General features: G+C 41.3%; 1 long non-coding RNA gene across 1 annotated transcript in view; it reads right to left on the bottom strand.

Moving 5' to 3' along the window:
* Positions 1–1,686: 1,686 nt before the first annotated feature.
* LOC127582437 (uncharacterized) overlaps positions 1,687–25,125 on the bottom strand; it is a 30,603-nt gene continuing 7,164 nt past the window's right edge. Inside the window, exons 2-3 of the long non-coding RNA XR_007958115.1 lie at positions 4,249–4,382; positions 1,687–2,535 (exon numbers count right to left, since the gene is read on the bottom strand). This is a non-coding gene — a long non-coding RNA (uncharacterized LOC127582437). The remainder of the gene's footprint in view (positions 2,536–4,248; positions 4,383–25,125) is intronic.

Here is a 25,125-nt window from a genome sequence, read left to right as displayed (position 1 = left end):
ACCCCCAAAAAGGAAATAAAATAATGAAAGGAGCGTTATTTAGTTTTATTCACAAAGGAGTGAGTGTAGCGGTTAGCGTAACGCTGTTACAGCACCAGCCACCCAGGTTCAATTCCAGCCATTGTCTGTAAGGAGTTTGTACGTTCTCCCCGTGTCTGCGTGGGTTTCCTCCGGGTGCTCCAGTTTCCTCCCACATTCCAAAGATGTACGGGTTAGGAAGTTGTGGGCATGCTATGTTGGTGCCGGAAGCGTGGCGACACTTGAGGGCTGCCCCCAGAACACTCTACACAAAAGACGTGTTTCACTGTGTGTTTCAATGTACATGTGACTAATAAAGATATTTTATCTTATCTTAAATGGAAGGCAAGAACTCTTTCCCAGTGCTACCATCCTGCTCAGGATTTTATCCTGGAAATATTCTACCAAAGAAGCTTCTTGCGTATTGAAGCAGTTGTATCCTAATGTGACCATCAGAGGGCAGTCTTCGCAATATATTATTCAGAAACAGGATGGTAGCATTGTGGTTAAGTTACTGGGACTGGTTAAGGTACTGGGACTGGCTTCCAAAATTCTGGACCATCTGAGTCCCGCCAGAGTAACTGGGGAATTATATTGAAATTATTAAATAAACCTGGAATTTTTTTTTAAAAAAGCCAGCTGCAGTAATGACAATAATGAACGGTTGCTTAATGTAAAATTGTTATAAAAATGTATGTTGTTCATTGATGCCTTCAAGAGAAGAAAATCTGCTGTCCTTAGCCAATCTGGCCTATATGTGACTACAATGTGGCTGACTCTTAACTGTCTCCTTAGCTCAAAGGCAATTAGGAGCAGAAAACAAACTGACAGAGGAACTCAGCGGGTCAGGCAGCATCTGTGGAGACAGAGGGATGGTCGATGTTTCAGGTCTGAAATATCACTCAAGTATACAACTTGGTTTTGCAAAGTTGATTTTTCTTCTCTAGTTCCAACTTAAACAATCTATATATTGCCAAATGCAAATCTGCCATATACCAGTGTGAACTGGCAGCCTTTTAGAAAATGTTTGTTTTAAAGAATATTCCTCGATATATTTCAGAGTGGTAACTTGGTGGAGTTTAGATAATGCAGCAGTAACTTGGTTTATCACTAAAAGTACACAGCCTTTCTTTTACTTTTCTCTTTGAATCTTTACTTGTTTGCAAAACTATTTTCCTCTTGTTGTGTATTTTCTTGTCTGCTCTTTCCTTTTTTTTAACTCTTCAGTATCTGGATCATCGCTGACAAGGTCAGCTTTAATCATCCATGAGAAGGTGATGGTGAGTCACTTTCTTAAACCGTTGTAGTCCTTCTGGTGAAGGCGCTCTCATAGTGCCATTGGGTCAGAAGTTCCAGGATTTAGACCCAGCAACAATGAAGCACCAGTGATTTATTTCAAAATCTGATTGGTGTGTGACTTGGAGGGGAACCTGAAGGTGGTGGTGTTTCCCTGCTGCCCTTGATGGTGGAGGTCACAGGTTTGTGAGACGCTATCAGATAGTCTGGGAGAGCAACAGCAGCACATTTTGTAGATGGTACACAGCGCAGCCTCTGTTTTAGTGATGGAAGGAATGAATACTTAATTGGTAATTGGTTTATTATTATCACATGTATCGAGATATAGTGAAAAGCTTTTGTTTGCATGCCATCCAGACAGATCATTCCAAGCACAAGTACATCAAAGTAGTACAAAAGAAAAAAAACAACAGAATGTAATGTTACAGTTACAAGGAAAGTGCAGTGCAGGTAGCAAATAAAGTGCAAGGGCCTTGACGAGGTAGATTGAGAGATCAAGAGTTCACTTTTATTGTATAAGAGGTCCATTCAAGAATCTTATAACGGCAGGTTAGAAGCTGTCCTTGAGCCCAGTGGTATGTGTTTCTCAAGCTCTTGTATCTTCTAACTGGTGAGAAGAGAGATTGACTGGGTTGGAAGGGGTCTTTGATTAAGTTGGCTGTTCTCCTGAGGCAGCGGAAAGTGTAGACAGAATCAATGGAGGGGGAGACCGGTTTTCGTGATGGACTGGGCTGCGTTCACAACTCTCTGCAATTTCTTGTGGTCTTGGGCAGGTGCATGGGGTGCCAATCAAGCGAGCTTCTTTGTTCTGGGTGGTGTCAACCTTTTGATAGTTGTTGACACTCGTCAAAGCATGTGTACAGTATTCCAACACACTCATGAGTTGTGCCTTGTAGATGGTGGAAAGGCCTTGGGGTATCAGGAGATGAGTCACTCAACACAGGATACCTAGACTCTGACATGACCTTGCAGCCATAGTATTTATGTGGGTGGCCCATCCGAGATTCTGGTCATTGGTGACCCCTGGGATACTGATGGTGAGGAACTCAGCAATGTTGATGTTACTAAATGTCCAGAGTAGCTGGATGGACTCTCTTGTTGGAGATGATAACTTGCTGGCACTTCTGTAGCACAAAGAGTATTTTCACTAATCATTCCATGCCTAAATGTTGTCTAAGTCCTTGCTGCATGCTGGCATGAGCTGCTTCATTTGCTGAGGAGCTGTGAATGGAAGCGAAAATGTGCAGTGATCAGCGAACATCCCCACCTTACTCTGTGTGTTTGTTATTCTCTTTGCCTTCTTTCCATCTATGTTGTTATAACAGATGTCTTGTAACACTAAAAAAGCTAAAATGCTGTGTTGATACATTGCAATCTGACTCAAATTTTACTCCATTGAATGGAATGAACTTTGAACGCAGAGTAAATATAACATGTTTAGTGGTACTGACAATGCATGAACTTCCAGGTATGGGACTACTGGGAATATTTTGAGGGATTAGTTAAAGAAAATCAGCCTAAACTTTCTTCTAAAGCTCCTGTTCTACATTTCTTTTTACTCCCTGCTGACTTCTAACAGATGCAGAATCAATGTGACCTCATTTATGAAAAAAAAGTTATTTTTAGTCGTGGAATGAGGAAAAGAAATGGAAGAAACTCTGAGCTCCCTACAGCCTTAAATCCAATTTCTTTCAAGGTCTGTGGGTATACACAAACTTTTGCAAATTGCTGTAATTTAATGTAACTGTGGAATTGTGGAAGTATTGCTGAGGTTTGCTAGATTATACTGTAAAATTAACAGCTTAATTGTTATTAATTATCAGAAACTCAACCTTGATTTTGGGTGCTGTCCGTGTGGAGTTTTTAAGTTCTCTCCTCAACTGTGTTGGTTTCCCCAGGGTGCTCCAGTTTCCTCAAACATCCCAAAGCTATACTGGTAAGTTGATTGCTGTAAATTACACCTTAGTTAAGGTAAGTGGGAACAGAACCAAAGGGGAGTTAGAGTCACAGAGTTATGCAACATGGAAACAGGTTCTTTGGCCCATCTCATCCATGCTGACCAAGCTTTCTACCTGAGCTAGTCCTATATGCCTGCATTTGGCCCATATCCCGCTAAACCTTTTCTATCGATGTACCTGCCCAAATGTCTTTTAAGTGTTGTAATTGTACCTACCCCTACAGCTTCCTCTGGCAGCTCATTCCATATACTCACCAACCTCTGTGTGAAAAGGTTGACCCTCAGGTCCCTTTTAAATTTTTCTACTCTCATCTTAAACTTGTGCCCTCTAGTTTTAGACTCCCCTACCCTGGGAAAAGGACTATGACCATTCACCTTATCTATAGCCCTCATGATTTTATATACCTCTATAAGGTCACCCCTCAGCCTCCTACGCTCCAGGGAAAAAAGCCCCAGCCTATCCAGCCTCTCCATACAACTCAAGTCCTCCAGTCCCAGTAACCTCCTCAAGCTGATGGACATGTGAGAGGGTCTGTCATGGGGCTATGGGAATACAAGGAGGGGGGAATGGGACCGATGTAATTGCACAGTTGGGAGCTAATATGGACCCAATGAATTGAATGGCCTCCTGCTGCGTCACAGCAAGAAGGTAAATAATAAATTCAGCTGGACTAACCACATAAATATCATGAACTGGCTTAGTAATCCATTCAGTTCAAGTCCAGTTAAGGATAGGCAATAAAAGTTCATCTCACTGGCAATGCCTAGATCCTTAAAAGTGAATGAGCTATTGCAGTGGATGACATAGGCAGAAGTTTGTTGAAGTCTATCTTTACTTACAGTTGGAACACAAATTGCCCTCCAGAGCCAAGGCCATATCATTAACCATTAAAATAAAAAAAGCCACAAAAGAAATGTTGTGCTTAGGTTAAAAATCAGATCAGGGGCCCATGGCCTGTGGTGAACACACTACTCACTGTGCCATTAATTGGATGAGTTTTGATGCAGTTGCAATTTTTGGAGTATAACTGAGAAGGTTTGGATCAGAGCCAATGGGTCACCAGACACGTTCAGATATGTCAATAGAAGCAGAAGCACTGAGGTAAGGAAACTATGGAAGGAGCAAGAAAAGAGGAGATAATTAAAAACAGTTGGTTGAAGTGGAGTGAATAACTACATTTCAGAATTAAAATCACTCCAACTCCATCGGAATGCTGAAAACAGGAGCAGACGGCTTGATAGAGCTTCCTTGCATGGATCATTAAATGTCAAGGCTGCTGTAGGGCATGGGGTAGCAATTTGTCATCAGCCAGCTTGATTCATTCCATGTGATATTAAAAATTGGCTAACAACACTGGATACAGCAAAGGCTGTAGGAGCAGGCAACATCCTGACTGTAGTACTGAACACACTCCTGAACTAGCCTTGCATCCAGCCAGGGTGTTCGTGTACATTTACAATATTGACATCCACCCAACAGAATGGAAAGTTGTCCACAAAAAGCAGGGCAAATCTTTTCGGGCTTAATACTGCCCAATCAGTCAACATTTAAATATCAGCAAAGTGAAGATACATGGCATTGACCATGCTCACAAGCAGCATTTACTTGTCAATAACCCACCCCTCCCTCCACCCTAAATATTCAATCCCTTCAGCTCTGGTGCCCTGTGGCTGCATTGTTTACCAGATACAAAATGCACTTAATTTACTTGCCTGGACCATTCCAATAGTACTTGCCAAACATGAGACTTCAACTAGGATCATCATCAGGAGACTTCAACTAGGAGACTTCATCAGGCACGGTAGCGTAGCAGTTAGTGTATCGCTTTACAGTGCCAGTGACCCGGGTTCAATTCCGGCCACTGTCTGTAAGGAGTTTGTATGTTCTCCCCGTGTCTGCGTGGGTTTCCTTTGAGTGCTCCGGTTTCCTCCCACATTCCAAAGATGTACTGGTTAGGAAGTTGTGGGCATGCTATGTTGGCGTGGGAAATGTGGCGACACTTGCGGGCTGCCCCCAGAACACTCTACACAAAGATGCATCTCACTGTGTTTTGATGTACATGTGACTAATGAAAACATCTTATCTTATCTTAGGTACAGCAGGCACATAGGAACACCACCACCTGTAAGTTCCCAATGAGCCTTGAGAAGGATCAGGGTCATATGGCCCCCTCTTGCCCTTTTAGTTTATGTTTTAATTCACACTTCAGCCTGACTTGGAAATATCTTCCTGTTCCTCCATTGTCACTGAGACAAATGGAACTTTCTGTGCAGCAAAACTGCAGCTACATTATGGCTTTATGGTAGCTTTTGCGTGTTGTACACTCACCTCAGAAATTCGGTATGTCCCCTTTGACACTCACCAACTATTATCAATGCATCATAGAAAGCATCCTATCTGGATGCATCACAGCTTGGTACGGCAATTGCTCTGCCCGGGACCAAAAGAAACTGCAGAGAATTGTGGACACAGCCCAGCGCGTCACAGAAACCAGCCTCCCCTCCTTGGACTCTGTCTTTACCTCTCGCTGCCTTGGTGAAGCAGCCAGCATAATCAAACACCCTACCCACCCGGGTCATTCTCTCTTCTCTCCTCTTCCATCAGGTAGAAGATACAGGAGCCTGAGGGCATGTACTACCAGGCTCAAGGACAGCTTCTATCCCACTGTGATAAGACTATTGAACGGTTCCCTTATACGATAAGATGGACTCTGACCTCACAATCTACCTTATCGTGACCTTGTACCTTATTGTCTACCTGCACTGCACTCTCTCTGTAGCTGTGACACTTTACTCTGTACTGATATTGTTTTTACTTGTACTACCTCAATGCACTCTGTACTAACTCAATGTAACTGCACTGTGTAATGAATCAATCTGTACGAACGGTATGCAAGACAAGTTTTTTACTGTACCTCGGTACAAGTGACAATAATAAACCAATACCAATACCAAGATTCCACATTTACTGGAAGTGACTGGAGACCAATTTCTATCCCCATACTTTCTTCAGTAGAGAGCCATGTTTCTTTAGGTAGTAACACTTGCATCCAATAGAACATCAATAAATAGGAAAAACTATTGACCTAATAGTTGGGGCCAGAGTGTCAACTACCAGAGGCCACCCAGGTGTAGAGTCCCCTTCTGTAATTGTACATTTAAGTAACGGGGTAACTTAGTGATTGGGTTAGCAAAATTTCACAGGCTTTGCAGTATACTGAGAATGTTAAAAAGGTGAGAGTGGATGAAAACAGACATGAGTCTTGGGATGATCCAAAGCAAAGGATCAGAGATCAGAGAAGTTAGGTAGGTACATGTGAAAACCTGATATTTACCGCGAAAATAATTTGGGAATATAAGTCTGCACTGTGTTGTGTAAACCACAGTCCTGCTACTGGAATTAATAAAGACTTCTTTGTTCTGAGTAGAGTTTAAATCACTCTTACCAAGAGGCCAACGTTGAATGTTCAAAGACTGTAGGGAAAACAACAAGAAGCTGAAGATGTCCTTTTCACTCTGCAGTGCTCTGTAGCTGGCCTGTACATCCCAGTTTTATTAACACCTATTTTCTCCTTTACCTCCTACCCCTCAGGAGGACTGACGGCTGAGATTGGGCTCCAAATTCAGAAAAGAGCATTGGTTGGGAGGTCCTCCTCTACATTCCTCTTAAGGTATCCAAGTGTAATTCAGGAACAGCTACTTTCCTACAACCATCAGGTTCTTGAACTGACCTGCACAACCCTAACCCTACCTCAGCAACGGAACACTACAGACAACTTCTTGCACTACCATGGACTTGCTTCTAATTTATGTACTGATGTCTCATTTTGCACAGTCTTTTTCTGACCGTCTTGTATAATTTATGTTCTGTGTGTTGTCTGAATCTACATGCCTGTGATGCTGCTGCAAACAAGTTTTTCATTGTAACTGTACCTCACCACACTTATGCACATGGGACTAAACTCGACTTGACTTGACTTTCTTTCTTTCCTCACTCAAGAATATCCTTGAACATTCTGATGGAAGATGACAGGACAAAGCAGATTTGAAAGGAAAGTTTCTCTTCACTCAGAGAGTGGATGATATCTGAAACTTGCTGCCAGAGGAGATGGTGGAATCAGATACAATCACTATGCTTATGAGACATTTAGACAGGCACTTAAAAAGGCAAAGCATAGAAGAATACAGACCTACCGCAGGCAAATGGGATTAGCATGGATGGGCAAAAGGCTTAGCATGGATGTGGTGAGCTGAATGGTCGATTTCTGTCCTGTATAACACTATGACTTCAAGAGAGAGTGCACTCCCTCCTCAAATATTGTAGATTCTAAACACCAGCAGAAGAGAGGCAGCAGTATTGGCTGGTATCCTAGGAAACAGCACCTTATCTTCCATCTGGGCACATTGCAGCCTTCAGCACTTAATATCAAATCCAATAATTCCAGATAACTCTTTTTTTTTGTTTATAAGGGGACTGGCCAGTTCTGCTGCAAGGTTATCCATCTGTAATATTAACTCAAGTTTTTCTTTCTCCACTGATCTGCTGGGAATTTCCGGCAATCTCTTTTTGGTTTTCGGTCTTGGAAAATGCTCCAATCTTCATTTCACTGCTTTTATAGGTCCCTTTGTTTGTTTCCATTCATTTTCCATATTTCCCTATGACATTCGGCCCACTGAGTCTATGCTAGCCCATGGTGCAATTCTATTCCCCCCACTAATTTCCTCTGTAACCTATTCTCCCCACACTTCCATCAACTCCCCCCAGATTCTACAATTCACCCAATCACCTACACAATAGGGGCAACTTAATGGGGTCAATTAACCTACCAACCTGCACATCTTTGGGATGTGGGAGGAAATCACATGACCTAAAGGAAGCCCATGACGTCACAAGGAGAATGTGCAGCATCAGAGCTGCTCTCTCTCACTCTCTCTGCAACCTCATGTTTTCTCACTTTCTCAGTTCTTCAGTCTGAAACACTGACTAGATTTCTCCCTCCGTAGATGCTGCCTGACCTGCTGAGTGTTCCCAGCATTTCCTGTTTTTATTTCTTGAGAGGCAAGTGGCTGACTATGTTCACCTCTCTGTTCTTCTCTCCTCTGTTCTGCAGGAAGTGTTTTGTTTGCAGAGTTTACAAATACTCTTCGCATTGCTTGGTCTTTGTTATTTTTCCTGCATGTCTTCTTGGGAAAGCGTTGGGTTGTCCTGATGTAGTGCAGCCAGTTTCCAGTGTTGTGTCTATGGGAGGGATTCCTCTGTGTGGAGAAGGTACTGGAGAAAGTGGAATCAATTAGATAGTCCTTTCAAAGAGCAAACACAGATGCAATGGGCTGGATTACAATGTCCTTTAATATTAGACTTAATGAGAACCCTTTTGTATACATATTCTCACACAGGAGTTGGGGAAGTGGGTGAATGTCCCATCCCACCATACCTCCCTCTGGTGTTAACGCATCCTGGGTAGCAATCTAGCCTCTTTTCAAGAATAATCACTCCTTCCTCTCTGCTCCTGTTTGTTTCTCTTCTGGGTTGCATTTCTATTCTTCTCTTGATTCACTTTCCTCATTACCTTCTCTTCCCTTTTCTCTCTCGCTCTGTTATCTCTCCCATCAGTTATCCTTTATTTTCCTCCAATCTGTTTCTCGGCCCCACCCCCTACTTGTACACCCATTTCATTCCTTCGCTCCTCTGAGTAAGCTTTTGGTCTTGTTTCTAATTTTTCCTTCTTTGGTTTGATATCTGTTTTTACTCACAGATCTTAGAAGTGTCTTAGGATGCATTAAGTATGCCAAACCAATCCAAAATGTTATTGTACATCATCACAGAAGCAGTAAAATTATATATGAATAAATTTTCTTTTGTAATGGTTACTGTTTTTTTTTAATTATGTTGTCTTATCTTTATAATGAACAGAGACAGGCCATTCAGCCCATCAGGTCCATATCAGCTCCCAGCACAGCAAGCTGCCCCCCTCTTACTTCCTCATACTCATGCAACTTATTCTCTCTCATACATGCTAATTTACAGTAGCCAATTAACCTATCAACACACGTTGGAATGTGGGAGAAGCTGGACTGTTGGAGGAAACCCACACCATCACAGAGAGATAAGATAAGATATCTTTATTAGTCACATGTACATCGAAACACACAGTGAAATGCACCTTTTGCGTAGAGTGTTCTGGGGCAGCCCGCAAGCGTCGCCACGCTTCCAGCGCCAACATAGCATGCCCACAACTTCCTAAACCATACATCTTTGGAATGTGGGAGGAAACCAGAGCACCCAGAGGAAACCCACGCAGTCACGGGGAGAACGTACAAACTCCTTACAGACAGTTGCCGGAATCGAACCTGGGTCACTGGTACTGTAATAGCATTACGCTATCCGCTACAGTACTGTGCCTGTACAAATTCTACATACAAGGATTGAATCCCTGTTTCTGGAGCTGTGCCTAACAGTGAAAGGCCTTGAAGGTTGGCTCTACTGATATCCTGCTATCACTCTGCCTGAAGACTGATGAAGATCCCGATGGTAAGCAATAACCATCTCAAAACAGAGTTGTAGCACAAGACCTGTTGAACCCTTGTGGAATTTCAAGGCTGAACTTGCAAAACTAAAGCTTTTTAATTGATAATATTTTAACAATAAAGTGTGTGAGTTGAAAATAAGCAAAACCACTTGAAGTGGGTCTAGAACTTGCCTCGAACTTGCAGCAGACCAAGTGTTCAGTTGGTTCGCTTTTTGCTGCAATAAAGCACATCTCCCAGTCCACTAAAAATCTATCATCTCTTCACAGAATGGCTATTCCAATAATCAGTACTTTCAAGGATAAAAGTAAAATACATTTTCGTATTTGATGTGACAGAAACAGCCCAGCTCTTCCATGCCACCCAAGATGCCGACCTAAGCTGGTCCCATTTGCCTGTGTTTGACCCATTTCCTTCTATACCTTTCCTTTGCATGTACCTGTCCAAATGTCTTTTAAAGGTTTTAATTGTATCCGCCTCTACCACTTCCTCTGGCAGCTCATTACATATACCCTCCACCTTCTGAGTGAAAAACTTGCCCCTCAGGTCAAACTATTCAATGATACAAGCTACTCAGCTCCAAAATATCATCTCCCTTACCTCTTATTCCTCATTATAATTTTCCACCCCTTCCCATTACTAGATCAAGTTTTTGAATTCCACCCCTCTTACAGCAACATTTGTACAATTTGAACAAACATTAATGGATGCCTTAATTTACTAGAGACATAAGTTAACATACAATGGATCAGAACATGCAAAGCTAATGGCTTTTCAATAATTATATATGATTATCAGTGGAAGGCTGTCCAAAGTGCTTTCACGTTAAGAAAATAAGCTTCCTTAAACCTTGCTCTGTGGAGCTAACCTTTTAATTTTCCACGATGGTTCCATATAACCTGAGTAAAGGGTAGCAGCTGCAACATATTTTTAGTTTTAATTATCACTTGTGTAAACTGTTGTTCCCAGGACGTGTAATGTCCCAATCTGTGTCATTTTCAAATGAATTCAAGCTGTGCATATATTTTCACTGGGTTGACAAAAAACATTAAACGAGAAATAATATTATCTGAGGACTGTGTACAGTAAAAGGATTAAAGTTTAACTTATCACCAGTATGGGTGACACAGTGGCGCAGCGAGTAGAGCCACTGCCTCACTGTGCCAGAGACCCGGGTTCAATCCTGCCCTTGGGTGCTGTGTGTGTGGAGTTTGCACGTTCTCCCTGTGACTGCATGGGTTCCTCCCAGGTGCTCTAGTTTCCTCCCACATCCCAAAGACGTGTGGATTGGTAGATTAATTGACCACTGTAAATTGCCCTTACTGCGGTAGAATCGGGGTGGGGGAGGAGTTAAAGAGAATACGGGAAGAATTTTTTAAAATGGGACTAATGTAGGATTAGTGTAAATGGTTGACAGTTGTTGTGGACCAAAGAGCTTGTTTCTGTGCTGTATGACTCTATAACCTCTGTCCTCCTCTGACCAGCTCCCACACCTCTTTCTTCTTCTCCCGCCTTACTTGATTTATTTCTTACACCTCTCCTTCCATCTCTGGACCACAAACCATCCCCCTTTAAGTTTCTGATGGAGGGTTTCGACCTGAAGCATCGACAATTCCTTCCCCCCCCACAAATGCTGCTTGACCCACTGAGTTCCTCCAGCAGATTGTTTGTTGCTCCCTTTAAGTTCCCTTCTGATGACTTTGCCATTCTGCCAACAGGATCCATCAGTCTGGAATTCTCTTGCTAAATGCTAATGCCCGGTCAAACCTCTCCTAACCCTCAGCTGCCTCAGGACATCACAATCGAAATAGATAAACCTAAACCATTGAAAGTTTAAAGAGCCATTTTTATGTTGTCCCAGATGTTCATGAGTCTTTGGAACTCTCTTGCTCAAAGGGTGGTGGAAACAGTCTTTGAACATTTTTAAGGTAAAGGTATACAGACACTTGATAAGCAAGGCAGAGGTGGGAGTGAAAGGTTACCAAGTGTAGATGGGAATACAAAGTTGAGGTTACAATTAGATCAGCCATGATGTTATTAAATGTTGGAGAAGTCTTGAGAATTCATTTGTTCTAATAAATACAATGACAATGTTGCTTTTAATTGGGAGCCCACCATCATTTCTATAAATAATTTCTTTTTGGAGGGAAAAGCACACTTTAGAAAACATTTGTGCAACATGTCAGTCCAAGAAGCTGCAATCTAGATCAGGCTATTTAAAATTCATGATACTATTTTCGACTTTTGCTTTGAATCACACCTTCCATAGAGAGATAGATTGGTGTTGCTACAGTGATGCTTGCCAGCAGAAATTACTGAGGTGTTCATGGGGTTTCTCTTCCTACAGCAGAAGTTTAATATCAATTGGCGCAAACACAAGGCCATACATCTGGTAGAAGGCCAACTTCCTCTAGTGATGTCAGTGCTTCTCTTAGCTACAGATTTGATTTTGTAATTATCTCTGGTCCTTTATGTTGAGCATATATTTGGAGCTGGTGACAAATACAACACTTCCTAGTGTTTCCCGTGACTTTAAGTTCTTTCTTTCTAAACCCAAGAAAATGCAAATAGAAAGGACCAAGAAGTAAATTAGATTACATTGCTTGGTCATTAAAGGCCACATTCCTACAGGTACACTTTGGGCACTGTTAGATTAGTCCTTACCACCAAGTGCAAACTGCAATACAGTAAGTTAATAGATCCAAACAGCAATTTAGGATTTTTACCGATAAAAAAAATCTGATAGACTGTACTTCAAAATGTAGGGTGCCAAAAAAAAAAGGCTAGGAAGTGTTGGAAGAACTGATGCTTAAAATAAAATAAAAAATAGCATTAAACCAGATCCTGTATCAGGCAAAGTTCTCCAATACTGAACAAGACAGAGGACTGGTTCTCAAAGTCCTTCCCCTTTATATTTTAATGATATTAAAAAAAGGCTGCCTTTTCCTTCCACAGCAACTTGATGACCATATCCCAGGGATTTCTGAACTTTGACCTTGATTTGTTTGAATTTTCTGTGTGTTTTGCATTCACATATTTACAATGCAACTCACCGGGTCTGCTATATCAGAAAACAGCACTGGGAGTATGATGTATATGCTTGTTGGAGTGTGCAGACTTTGCAGATTGTGAGGTTAATCCTCATCCAATGCAATACTTCCCTAAATTGGACCTCATCCATTACTGGCAGGTTTGTCAGCGACTGAATTGTAGCAGGGCTGGTTGAGGGGGAAGTAAAGTCTCTTACTTCTGAAGTCTGCAGACAGGTGTGAGGGAAGTGAGATCTGTTCCTTTTTTATTCGGTAATGGGATGTTGGCATCACTGCCAGGGTTGGCATTGATTGCACGTCTCTAATTGCCCCCTGAACTGAGTGGCTTGCTTGCTGGCCCACCTCATTATGGTGTGCAATCATAGGTTAACCAGTCTGGTGAGTCTGGAGGGACACACATGCTCGTCTCTTTAAGATAAGATAAGATGTCTTCATTAGTCACATGTACATCGAAACACACAGTGAAATGCATCTTTTGCATAGGGTGTTCTGGGGCAGCCCACAGGTGTCGCCATGCTTCCAGCACCAACATAGCATGCCCACAACTTCCTAACCCATACATCTTTGAAACATGGGTGGAAGCCAGAACACCTGGTGGAAACCCACGCAGACACGGGGAGAACCTGCAAACTCCTTACAGACAGCAGCGGGAATTGAACCTGGGTCGTTGGCACTGTAATAGTGTTACATTAACTGTGACACTACCATGCCTGCCCAAGGACTGAAGAACATTAGTGAATCAGATGGGTATTTCAAAAAACCATTACTGATATTAGCTTTCAACTCCAGATTTATTTAGTTACTTGAATTTAAGTCAGAATCAGAATCCGAATCAGGTTCATTATCACTGGCATACGTCGTGAAATTTGCAGTTTTGCGGCAGCAATACAGCGCAAAGACATAAAATTACTACAAATTACAAAATAAATAAATAGTGCAAAAAAAAGAAATAACGAGGTAGTGTTCCTGGGGTCATGGACCGTTCAGAGGTCTGATGGCGGAGGGGAAGAAGCTGTTTCTAAATTGCTGAGTGTGGGTCTTCAGGCTCCTGTACTTCACTGCTGTAGTAAGAGTTGAATTTGTGTTGCTGGGTCAGTACCCAAGCCTCAAGGTACTTGTTCTGTAACCGAGCCACCATGCTAATCTTTCCCACTGTGTTCTCATTTCTATGCCCCAGCTAAATCCTGTTACTCCCAGACATGAGAGGTTGAGGTATTTTTTCTCTTGGACTTTACCTAAGTAAGAAGGGAGGAGATCCTACAGTACAGGCCGACTCTTCTTCTCTACACAAAAGCAAAGCCAGAACTGGGATGTCAGTGACAGAGAAGGTCACAGTGGCCACCAATTTTTATGGTATTTGCAAAATCTTCAGTTAGCAGCTCACTGCCGCATAAGGGAGGTCACAGCCACTCTCCATTCCTACAGACTAGAATTGAATTGAACTGATTTATTATTGTCACATGTACCAAGACACAGTGAAAAACTTTGTTTTGTACAACATCCAATCAGATCATTTCATTACTACATTGAGGTAGCACAAGAGAAAACAATAACAGAATGCAGAATAAAGTGTCACAGTTACAGAGAAAGTGCAGTGCAGGCAGACAATAAGGTGCAAGGCCATAACGAGGTAGATTGTGAGGTCACGGGTCCATCTTATCATACTAGGGGACCGTTCAGGGTTATAGGCAGGTAGTTAGAGTTGAGTCCACAGCCAGATCAGCCAAGATCTTGTTAAATGGCGGAGCAGGCTTGACGGGCCAGATGGCCTCCTCCTGCTCCTATTTCTTATATTCAATAGTCTTATATAGACAGGATAGAAATTGTCTTGAACCTGGTGTTACATGCCTTCAGGCTTTTGTACCTTCTGCCCGACGGGAGGGGGGAGAAAAGAGAATATCTGGGATAGGTGGGGTCTTTGATTATGTTGGCTCCTTTACCAAGGCAGCGAGAAGTGTAGACAGAGTCCATGGAGGGAAGGCTGATTTCCATGATGTGCTGAGCTATGTCCACAACTCTCTGCAGTTTCTTCTCCCCTGTTAGGGAACAGCAGATAGCAAGATCACGTGAATTCTGAAAGAAAGTGAATTCCCAGTAGTTCAGTGTGCCATTGGTGGTTCCACCATAAGAACAACGCATTTGAATCCTTAAATGACTCACAGCTGCAAGGTGTTTAATTCACTGAATGTGCAGTTGGTCCGTAACCACATTCAGAAGGTCATAAAGATTCCTGCTTGGTATAGGGGTGCCTTCACAATGCCTTCATTTTCTCCACATCCGTCCACTTTTGTACTGCTATGCCAGACCACAAGGTGGTAGCTTGGAGACAAGGGCCATGCCCTTACTATTATGACTGGTGGAGGATGCAATCTTAATAACATGATTTCAACGCAGTTTTAACACACTGTTTATTTGTCCAGAGGTGGAGGGGAGAAGGATGGACCTCTAATCACAGCAGACCAGTAGGTCCTCTGGACAAAACCTAAATGGCAGGTGAAGGAGACAGCAACTGCTGGCAAAGGAAAGGGTCATTCCTCAAGGATGTGGATGGAATGCAGAAAAAAGTTCTATGTGTGGTAAAGGCCAGTGTGTAGATTTTCAGATACCAGTCACTGACTCACTAGCCTCATTCACTAGTCAATGCACCACACACCCCTCCCTCACCGACAATTATAATCAATCAGTACTTACACATAATATTCAAATATCCCACTGTTCAATACCCACCTCGTAAGCAAAGCCTCACATTATGAATAACTGTATCTCATTTCATTTTGCAGTGCTAATCAATTTATCCCTTCATCTCTTATCTCAGCTCTCAATATTTCTTGTGTTCATTGAAAAACAAACCTTAAAAATATGAAGATGGTAGCACTGTCTGGATATAAATCACAGTGTTTAAGACTTGATAAATACCAGCACAACATGTCAAACCACGAAGATGCAATCTAAACTGGCCTATTTTTTATCCATGATACCATCTTTCAACTTCTGTTTTCAATCTCCCTCGTATACAGAGACTGGTGTCACAACACTCATATTTGCCCGCAGAGATTCCTTTGATGTTCCTCGGGCTTACTGCAGAGGATATTAAACAAACATTATGAACTACATCTGGGGGAAGGCCAGCTGTTCCTATTTGATTTGCCTATACGCTTCATACTTCTGCAACTAAAATCATTTGTATTGAGCAAATATGAAGAATCTGGTGAAGATGTTGTTTTAATTGATTTATTTGATGTGGATGGCCTTTGCAAGTCTGGCATTTATTGCCGATCCATAATGCCCTTCAATTTACTGGCAACGTCTTTTCAGAGGACATTGTAGACTCAATCGAATTGGAATTGAAATTGGTTTACTATTGTCACATGTACCGAGGTACAGTGAAAAGCTTGTCTTGCATACCGTTCATACAGATCAATTCATTACAACAGTGCATTGAGGTAGCACAAGGTAAACCAATAACAGAATGCAGAATAAAGTGTTACTGTTACAGAGAAAGTGCAGTGCAGGCAGACGATAAGGTGTAAGGCCATGATGAGGTAGATTGTGAGGTCAGAGTCCATCTTATTGTACTAGGGAACCATTCAATAGTCTTATAACAGTGGGGTAGAAGCTGTTCTTGAGCCTAGTGGTACGTGTTTTCAGGCTTTTGTATCTTCTGCCCAATGGGAGAGGGGAGAAGAGAGAATGTCTGGGGTGGGTGGGGTCTTTGATTATGCTGGCTGCTTTACCGAGGCAGCGAGAAGTATAGACAGAGTTCATGGTGGGGAGGCTGGTTTCCGTAATATGCTGAGCTGTATCCACAATCCTCTGCAATTTCTTGCAGTCATGGGCAGAGCAGTTGCCAAAAGCCATGATACATCCAGAGAGGATGCATCAAATAAACTGAATCAAATTACCATAGGCTGGGAGAATCTCAATATCACTGAAATTTCCTTCCTAAGGACACGAGTGAACCGGATGAGATTTTAACTCTATCTGGTGGTTTTGCAATCACATTAAATCTATCTTATTCAATTAATTGAACTGAAGTTCCTCAAATGTTGTGTTGGGATTTTCCATCAGTAGGTGAGTCTAGGAACTGAGGGCACAGCCTCAGAATAAAGGGACATCTCTTTAGAACTGAGATAAGGAGGACTTTCTTCAGCCAAAGGGTGGTGAATCTGTGGAATTCATTGCCACGGAGGGCTGTGAAGACCAAGTCATTGTGTGTATTTAAGGCAGAGATTGATAGGTTCTTGATTGGGAAGGGGTTTAAGGTTTACAGGGAAAAGGCAGCAGAATGGGGCTGAGAAAAAAAAATTAGCCATGATTGAATGGTGGAGCAGACTTGATGGGCTGAATGGCCTAATTCTGCTCCTACATCTTATGGTTTATAGGATTTTAACCCTTGTTTATGAAAAATTTGGCTATGTTTCTGGTTAGCGCTCCAGTAAAATAGTCATTAAGCTATCACACCCTCTAACTAAAACAGGACAACAATCTTGCACCTCCTCTCTTTATCATTATAATCACCTGGTTGGTACTGTGCCAGGGAACTATAATCCTTATTATAATAATACTATGGCATCTATTTGGTATCACTGTCCTGCTAGGCCGGCAGAAAACAATCGAGGGGCCAATTAAAATAGCTGAAGCTTTAGCACCTCCCTTCCTGCTCTGATCCAATCTACTGCAACACTTTGTGGGAAAGGGAGCCACTGTTAACCAATGGGCTACTCTTCAAATATTCATTCTGCAAGTTACAGTTACTGTTCCTACATTTCATTATGCATAATTCCAAAAGTTCTTAATAAGCTATAAACGACTTCAAGCAATTCAAGATGATTTATAAATTCAAAGGGACACACAAGAGACTGCAGATGCTGGAAATCTGGAGCAACACACAAGGGAGCTGGAGGAACTCAGCTGGTGAGGCAGCATCGAGGGAGGGAAATGGGCAGTCGTTTCAGGTCAAGACCCTTCATCAAGATATACGGAGGGTCCTGATGAAGTCCTGGATCCTGATGGAGGGTCTCGATCCAAAACGTCAACTGTCCATTTCTCTCCATTGATGCTGCCTGACCCACTGAGTTCCTCCAGCTCCTCTGTTTGTGGCTTATAAATTCAAATTCCATGTTTCTTTTTCACATCTTGTCCCATTAGGGACCAATCTGAGGAGATTTAAAGAGACCTGAACAGTGAAGAAGAGGCAGCCTCTCAGCTATGCAAACCTGGCTGGGATTCAAGGAGGGCCGCTGTTTCTGCCTGAAGTTATATCTAAGCCAACGATTTTGCTCTTGAGGGGAAAAACAAGTGAAACCTACTTACTTGCTAATTTATTATATAGTATAGATTTCCTTGCAAAAAGGAATCATTATATAGGAATACTTTTCCTTATTTTTTTTAAGTTTCAATTAAAACTTTGAGAACCAAATTTCTGGAAAGTAGGACAGGGGAAACAGTTATAGAACATAGAACAGTGTGGATGATGAAGGGTCTCAGCCGGAAGCATTGACTGTCCATTTCCCTCCACAGATGCTGCCTGACTCGCTGAGTTCCTCCAGCAGCTTGCTTTTTGCTTCAGATTCCAGCATCTGCAGTCTCCTGTGGCTCCACAGAACAGCACAGCACAGGAACAGGCCCTTCAGTCCATGACGTCTGTGCTGATCATGCCAATTTTAACTATTCCCATCAGCCTACACATGGTCTATACCCTTCCATTCCCTGCCTGTTTATGTGCCTGTCTAAATGCCTCTCAAACATCACTGTCACATCTGCTTCCAACACTTTTCCTGGTAGCGTGTTCCAGGCACCTACCATTCTCTGCATAAAAAACTTGCCTTGTAAAGATCTTCTAAACTTTCCCCTTTTCACCTTAAGCTAAGCCCTCCAGTATTTGACATTTAGTCATACAGAGTCATAGAGTCATACAGCAAGGTAACAGGCCCTTCAGCCCAACTTGTCCATGCCCATCCAAGCTAGTCCCATTTGCTGGTGTTAGACCCATAACCTTCTAAATCTTTCCTATCCATATACCAGTCCAACTGTCTTTCATCCAGGAAGAAAGACTCTGACTATCATCCCTATCTATGCCTAATATTTTCAGAATTACAGATGAGGGGTATTAAGGTTAACTTTCTCACATGTAAGTTGTCACACAATCACATTGACACTGGACCCATTCAATATTCAAGATCATTTCTAAAGATATTGACAAACAGAATCATAGAGAGTTATAGAGTCATACAGCAAGGTGACAGGCCCTTCGGCCCAACTTGTCCATGCCAACCAAGATGCCCATCCAAGCTAATCCCATTTGCTGGTGTTTGACCCATAACCTTCTAAACCTGTCCTACCGATATACCTGCCCAACGGTCTTTTAAAAGTTGTTACTGTACCTGCCTCAACCACTTCCTCTGGCAGCTTGTTCCACACACACATTCACCACCCTCTGTGTAAAAAAAAGTTGCCCCTCAGAAACATGAAACAAGTTCATACAGTTTCTGAATAAATGTTGCATTTTTGGATGTGCCATCATTCAAATGAGCTTAAAAATAAGGCTCTGTTGTTCTCTCAGGAAGATGTATAAGATTCCTGTTAAAATATTTGGAAGGTTCATCCTTCAGTTTACATCACTAATGCAGCTATGATGAGAAGCTCATCCTGCTTTGTAGCACTAAATGTGTTATATGTCAGCATTAGTGTGCAGTTTTCTACCACTGATTTCAGTTGAATGAATTTTGGATGCAGAGAACATTGCACCGAAACTACCGTATAACACATGTATCACTCCTGACATAAATTACTAATTAATAAACTGGTTACTTAACTCATTGAAGTTTAAGGTGCCTTGCTGTGCACAAATTACTGTGCTGGTCCTACATTATATCATCTACACTTCAAAAAGTACTTAATAGGCCATAAACCACTTTGAGTCATCTGAGATGTATTATAAATTCATGTTCTATTCTAGCTTTCTTTTTTGTATCTTGTCTGGAGATCAGCTAGTGCCCATGTACTGTATGTTATGTTAAATAGATGCAAAAGAGATGCTGCTTTTGTTTGTCTGGTTTCAGCTAACTTTCACTCTTCCTTTAGGTGAGGATCATTACTAGAAGTCAACACTAAAGTAAATGTTCTTCTCCTTAAGATTTTTTTCTTAGAACTAAAGTAATCAACAGTTATGGTTTAGCGTTTGCCCAGAGGGCTGAACAGGTTTAAACTATTTCTCACTTTCATTTCTGTTAAAAACTAAGGTCAAAGGTTTATGAACAGATGTGTTACAAATGCACTGTATCTGACTTGTGCTGATTCAGGAAAAAGAGCTAGTTCTTGTACAGGGTTTGAATGTCACCCTGAATCCAGCAGGTTGTCTTCCAATCTCTTCATATAAGAAAAGTAAAGATTATTCATGAAAAGTATATTTAAGTACAAAAAAAAGAGTATGACTGTTTACATTTATAGAGTTGTTCCGTCTATAAATTCACAGTGTTATCAGCTCTATACATTGGTAGTGTTTGCACATTTTGTGTACATAGCATCCTTGCCACTCACATGACCTCCTGGAACAATGCAAACTTTAAGTGTATGAGAGCTTTCTACCCTGGACTTAGCCCCTCAATGTCCCGTGGCAGAAGGATCCTAGAATGTAGTCCTTCCCTACAATGCCTTTGTGTTGGTTGTCTTGAAGTCCTCCTCCTTCAGTTCATGGGCAAAACATTTGCCCTAGTATGAAGCAATCAAGAGTGCCCAATGCTTTCCTTTGCATTTTACACTTTACCGTTGAGATACTTGGCATTTTTCCTTCAGAAAATTGCTCTTCCCCAATTGAGATTAATGACTGGGTTTGAATATCCATTATTTCTGCAGAGCAACTCACAAATTGCTTTTTTAATATCTATACAATCTTTAATATCCATCAGGGACAACAGGTGTCTTGTTTAAATCATTCTTCTCCAAAGAATTCAGATGCTGATCATTAACGGCTATTCTTAATGTTTGCAAAATTCCATCTACAAGAGATTGAAAACTTTCTTCCAGTTAAAATACTTCAAATAACCTACAATGCATAAATCTGTTTTTATTTAATGATGGCAAGTAATGAAATAATAACAAGCTGAATGTATTTGCTAAGTGCTCATGTCACATTATTTAAAAATATGTGGAATACTGTTTTGTTTTCACTGGCTACAACAATAATGTGTAAAATCTATAACCAATTGATGAGGCAATGCAGCAGCTAAGACGAAATCTACTTCAGCAGCAGCATATTTATAGAAAATACTAGACCTGAAAAAGTCAAGGTCTCCTCACAGTGAGCTCACATACCTAGTCTAAGCATTTAATTAATCAAGGTACCTAGATTCCAACTGTAAATCAGCTGAGTAGTATTGCTTTGCACAATGAGGAAAATCATAAAGAACAATTTGGAGTGATGGTAAATCTTTACAAAGCACCAAATCACTGCTGACTTTTTTCAGAACAAAAGTTCATTCTATATTTTCAGCCACTTAAAAGAAATTGAGCCCTGATTTTAATCTAATCTGGTATATTTGCCATATGTGACAAACATAGAAAATGCATTTGAAAGACAGCCAACACAAAGGCATTGTGGGGAAGGACTGCAGTCCAGGGTCCTTCTGCCATGAGACTTTGAAGGCTAAGCCCAAGGTAGAAGCCTCTCAAACACCTGAAGTTTGTACTGTTCCAGGTGGTCACATGAGTGGCAACGGTGCCCTGTACACAAAATATGCCAACTCTACCAATGTATAGAATTGATAACAGTGAATGGCATGTTTGGGTTATGTAGGCTTAAATCTCATGAACTTTAATATCCATTCATTTTGAGTGACAAGAACATTATGCTGGGTACGTTCTCCTTCGTATTGTTTTTACTACCTTCAGAAGGTATTTTTGCCGAGTTATTCTCCACTAGAACGACAAACATTTGCTGGAAGGTACCTTTGACCCTTTGTGCACTTTCCTGAAATAGGTTTACTGTACATCATGAAAGGAATTTGTTTGCTTGGCACCTGGGGGCAAATTCCCCAATTATCTCCCTCCCATTGTGACACCTCCCATCAATTTTTCATGTTTCTATGAAGTTCACCAATGAGTTTAATAGAGCCATAGTCCTGCAGTCAAACAGCAGGGAAACAGGCTATTCAGCCCATCACTGACCAATATGCACCCATTCATATTAATCCACTCTTCCAGCACTTGACCCTTAGCTATCTATGCCTAGTCAATTCAAGTCCTTGTCAAGACTTTTCTATAAATGCTGTCAGCAACTGCTTTCACCACTCTCTCAGGCAGCGTATTCCAGGTACCACTCTCGGGCTGGTTTCCCTCAGATCTCATCTAAATCTCTTACCCTTTACCCCAAATTTATGTCCTCTAGTTTTATATACCTCTGATAAGGGGAAAAGTTTCCTGTAGTCTACTCTATCGCTTTGTTCTGTTCCTAACCCCTTCTTCGATATGTGAATGCCAATGCAAAAATGTTGAATCAGCAAATGTGAATACTTCTCTATTCAGGCAGAAGATCAATCCCTAACAATTTAGGACTCATTTATACCAGGAGACAAATGTTATTCAGTATGTTCATCGAAACAGATGAGTATTGTTAGCTGTCATTATAGAGAACCAAGATAATTTTGATTTGAAGCATGATTTCTAATTTAAAGTGAAATGTTCTTATCTATTTAATTGTGGTATGTTTCCTGATCCTTCTGTTACACTAGGAGCCATCAAATGGAAACAAATGTTTCACAAGGAGCACTGAGCTTGCTGGAAAGACAGTTTAATGTCAAAGGACTCCAAAAGCTCTTGATTGCCTTTGAACTATTTGGGCAGACTGGAATGTTAGTTGTAACATTTATTACTGTTAGCTCGTCTGTCACTTGTTCATCATCAAATTTTCTCAAGCATTAACATGCCACATAATAACAGAATGTAGTATTGACCAGTCAGTTGTGTTCTTATAATAACATTTGTCAAATTCCAAGTGACTTTAATCTTATAACTTCACACTAAAAGATATCTAGCTTGTTTAAATTGAGTATTTGTAGAATAAGCTATTTGACTGTGCGATGTTAATGGGGAATGGGATAAACTATTCAGTTCTTTAGGTTTAAAGTAACTAACTGTCAACTCTTGTTGAATTTCACATAGAAAAATCATCTGATGTAAACTCCACATTCATGTCCTATATAGAATCAAACAGGCTGAGACTGATTTATGGCTCAGGATTCATCCAGTCTACCTGTTTGTCTTGATAAATATTTCACTTTGCAGGCAAGTGTGATTCAACTTTCACTAGTTACGCTCACATTATATTACATGGATGACCATAACATTACTGAAGGGCATAGTCTTCATGAAATGACAGGCAACTTTTTTTTTGCTGCGACATTTCAAGGTTAATGTTGCTATAATATTTGTGAAATGAAACTATATAACAACTCATTTTCTTTAAATAGTAATAAGGATAAACTGATTCATTTGATGTTATTGTAATTATAATGACAGTCTTCACGCTTCATATTAACTGTTGATTCTTTCAGTTTGTGTAGATACCCTAATGATTTGAGAGACTGATGGCTAAGTGATAATTAAACTCAAACAAATTGGTAAATTGGTTTATTATTGTCGCATGTACCAAGGTACAGTGAAAAACTTTGTTTTGCATGCCATCCATACAGATCATTTCATCACATCAGTACAAGGAAAAACAATAACAGAATGCAGAATAAAGTGCTACAGTTACAGAGAAAGTGCAGTGCAAGCAGACAATAAGTGCAAGGCCATAATGAGGTAGATTGTGAGGTCAAGAGTCCATCTTATCACACTAGGGGACTGTTCAGTAGTCTTATAACAGCAGGATAGAAGCTGTCCTGGAGCCTAGTGGTACGTGCTTTCAGGCTTTTGTATCTTCTTCCTGATGGGAGGGGGGAGAATGTTTGGGGTGGGTGGGGTGCATCCAGATAGGACACTTTCTATGGTGCATCTATAAAAATTGGTGAGGATCAAAGGGGACATGCCAAATTTCCTTAGCCTCCTGAGGAAGTAGAAGCGCTGGTGTACTGCCTTGGCTATGTTGTCTACGTGATTAGACCAGGATAAGCTATTAGTGATGTTCACTCTTAGGAACTTGAAACTCTTAACCCTCCAAAACACAGTAAGCATAGCCAGAGCTGGTTATATTGCTGCAATTGATTTCTGGGTACTCCCTAAAATTTTGTTCCTTGTTATTTTACAATTTTCCAAGTGTTGGCTTGCTTGCTACTTAATCATGGATGAGTGGTTTCCATTTTCTGATTTCATTTTTAGATGCTGAAGATGTCACAAGTCTTAGCTATTTTTTTTCCTCATTCAATTTATTTTCAATAAGCCTAGCAATATAGTGCATCCTTCACAGTACTCTCTCTTTAATGAGAAAAATATTGCTGTTTATCAGCAGAAGGAGAAAAGAGGAAAGATGTCGACATGTCAGCATGTATTCGAAGTGATGAACCACTTTTTCGTGGCACAGAGGCAGTACTTGGGGACATATCTGGGTAGACGTTGGATATTTTGCTGTTACAGAAAAGAGTGTGTTGTACATTTTGACCCACTCACCCATTGGCAATGGATTAATATTTGTTACACCCCGACTACATTTGAATTAGGTTGGAAAAGTTGTTGGCAAACACTAATTAAATTCCTTCTCTGGAGGAGAATTGGAATGGTGGTAGTTGAGGAGGTACAGTGTTGCAGATAGACAATGTAATCGGAGCAGGGTGTAGTCCAATTTCTATATCCAACTTTTCTGTCCTTGTGATGTTGATACTTTCTCCAGTCTGGGCACCAGCCACATTATAATAAACCATTGCATTTATATGTTTTCATGTGTAAACTGGGCTGCGAATACAACAGGTTTTTGATTATAGATACACAATAACATTGAATTCTCAATTTCAGGTAAACTGCTCCCCCTCTGTCCCTTTTCTCTCTCCTCCTGATCTACCCAATTCTTCCTACACTCACCCCAGCCACCCATTACCCTGTTTCTTTCCCCTCTTCAACTAAGGCCATCGTGGGTGCCCATCACCCAAACACTCCTTCCCCTCCTCCCACTGTTCACATCCGTCATCCCCACCTTACTTGATTCCACGCTCCACCTTCCTCTCTTATCAGATTCTGTCATCTGCAGCTCTCTGTCACCTCCACCTATCACTTCCCAGCCTCTGTCCCTATTTCCACTCTGCCCTCCTCCATCTGCCCATCATCCCTCCTCACCTGGATCCACCT

This window comes from Pristis pectinata, chromosome 24 (genome assembly GCF_009764475.1).
Source record: "Pristis pectinata isolate sPriPec2 chromosome 24, sPriPec2.1.pri, whole genome shotgun sequence".
NCBI classification, from domain to species: domain Eukaryota; kingdom Metazoa; phylum Chordata; class Chondrichthyes; order Rhinopristiformes; family Pristidae; genus Pristis; species Pristis pectinata.
The sequence above is the reverse complement of the archived record's forward strand: the minus strand, read 5'-3'. Positions and strand labels throughout refer to the sequence as shown.